The sequence below is a fragment of the Galeopterus variegatus genome, unplaced genomic scaffold (assembly GCF_000696425.1).
Source record: "Galeopterus variegatus unplaced genomic scaffold, G_variegatus-3.0.2 Scaffold1018, whole genome shotgun sequence".
Classification (NCBI taxonomy): Eukaryota; Metazoa; Chordata; class Mammalia; order Dermoptera; family Cynocephalidae; genus Galeopterus; species Galeopterus variegatus.
In genome coordinates this window covers 350,700-353,002 of record NW_007727129.1, presented here as the reverse complement: position 1 = coordinate 353,002, position 2,303 = coordinate 350,700, and the positions used below count along the sequence as shown (strand labels likewise).

At 43.1% G+C, this 2,303-nt stretch overlaps 1 protein-coding gene across 1 annotated transcript in view; it reads left to right on the top strand.

The window, feature by feature from the left end:
* Nucleotides 1-2,303, top strand: part of INTS1 (integrator complex subunit 1) — a 37,808-nt gene that overhangs the window by 2,638 nt on the left and 32,867 nt on the right. The gene's annotated exons all lie outside the window — the stretch shown is intronic.

Genomic DNA, 2,303 nt, shown 5'->3' with positions numbered 1-2,303 from the left:
GAGTCATTTTAATAGGACACTTGGTTCACTTGTGAATTTGTTCTACAAAGTGCTTCTTACATAGGTGTCTTTACCCATTTGAGCTTCTGAATTCTGGACTACCAGTAACTGTCCTTTGGGAACTGGTTTGTTCCTTTGTTTAGTTGTTCATCTGACATCTGTTGAATTCCCCTTGTGATGGGCACAGTCTGAGCCCCGGGGGGTAAAACAATATGTGATGACACTCCAGATCCACGTTCTCAAGGTTGTGCATCTAGTGCATTCCTCTCTCAACCTGGGAGAAAGTGGTTTGCACTTCATTCATCCTTTCCTCCCTCTTGCTAAGAATGAGTTTATCTCTCCCTTTTCTCAGTTGAAAAGGCAGCACAACAACATCAGTCAGGACATTAAAGGGAAATATAAACTTCATCCATGACCCCATTGCTCACACGCTTTTAATTTTGTATATGTCTAAAATTGCTTCTGCTTTTCTCCATTTTCCTGATGATCGTATTTAATGGCTCTGTGATACCCCGTAGAGTAGATCCGTTAACTCTGAAACCAGTCCCCATCTTTGAGCATACAGGCACTCTGATGACAGACCTTGTTTGTATGTTTTTTTGTGTCCATTGAGCATCCTTTAGGATAATTTTTTCATAGGCATCAAAAAGAACAAGTGTCCTGATTACTTTAATAATGATGTAAGAGTTAAAGCTAGACCACCACTTGTTACTGAGTTCTGACATATGCGAGGCTTAGACAAATGGAGNGAGTCATTTTAATAGGACACTTGGTTCACTTGTGAATTTGTTCTACAAAGTGCTTCTTACACAGGTGTCTTTACCTATTTGAGCTTCTGAATTCTGGACTACCAGTAACTGTCCTTTGGGAACTGGTTCGTTCCTTTGTTTAGTTGTTCATCTGACATCTGTTGAATTCCCCTTGTGATGGGCACAGTTCTGAGCCCTGAGGGGTAAAACAATATGTGGTGACACTCCAGATCCACGTTCTCAAGGTTGTGCATCTAGTGCATTCCTCTCTCAACCTGGGAGAAAGTGATTTGCACTTCATCCTTTCCTCCCTCTTGCTAAGAATGAGTTTATCTCTCCCTTTTCTCAGTTGAAAAGGCAGCACAACAACATCAGTCAGGACATTAAAGGGAAATATAAACTTCATCCATGACCCCATTGCTCACATGCTTTTAATTTTGTATATGTCTAAAATTGCTTCTGCTTTTCTCCATTTTCCTGATGATCATATTTAATGGCTCTGTGATACCCCGTAGAGTAGATCCGTTAACTCTGAAACCAGTCCCCATCTTTGAGCATTCAGGCACTCTGATGACAGACCTTGTTTGTATGTTTTTTTGTGTCCATTGAGCATCCTTTAGGATGATTTTCACATAGGCATCAAAAAGAAGAAGTGTCCTGATTACTTTAATAATGATGTAAGAATTAAAGCTAGACCACCACTTGTTACTGAGTTCTGACATATGCGAGGCTTAGACAAATGGAGGACAGTGGCCTTTGTCCTCAGCTCAGAGTCTCTAAGAGAAAGACTCTAAGGGACCAGGGTACTGTAATGGAAAGCAGCCTGTGCGCGAATCCTGGTGAAGAGTTTAAAAATGGAGCTCCCTGACAGCCCTGGGAGGGAGAAGAGTTATCAGGGAATTGCAGCATGAGATTGGGCCTGGAAGCAGGGATAAGACTTTGACAGGCAGGAGAGGAAGTTGGCTAAACAGGGCAGAGAATGGAACATATCAGGGAACAGAGGCTAGGTCTAGTATGGGCAGCACACAGTGGTGAGAACCGAGGCCGAGCACTGTGGACAGTGTTTGTGCTGAATTCAATTGGCCATGGGGAGCCCCGGGGGCATATGGAGCAGGATGATACAGCTGGAGCTGTGCGTCGGGCGGATGTGAGGTGTCGGGCGGATGTGAGGCCCTCAGCTGGGCAGCCGGTGCTTGTGAAGATTGAAAGCAATTGCAGGGCTGAGGGCCCAACTTGGGCATGGCTCTCTCAGCTGCTGGCTGCGCTGTTACTTTATTTAGCGTCATCTTGTAAAAAGTGGTTTCTAAGATTGAATGAGACATGATTGTGAACAGCATATTTTGAATAATAAAGTACTTCGTAGCATTAGATGTTTTTAGGAAAACAGAAAGAAAGCTGCATTCAGCTGTTTCTCATGTCTGGTATTTGGAGTCCCTCCAAGGCCAGACCCTTCAGTAACTGCCCATTTATCTTTAAACTATCAGTAAACGTTATTGAACCATTTGTCCTTTGCGTAGTTAAATTAGAAATCAATAACAACACCTCCCTCCATAT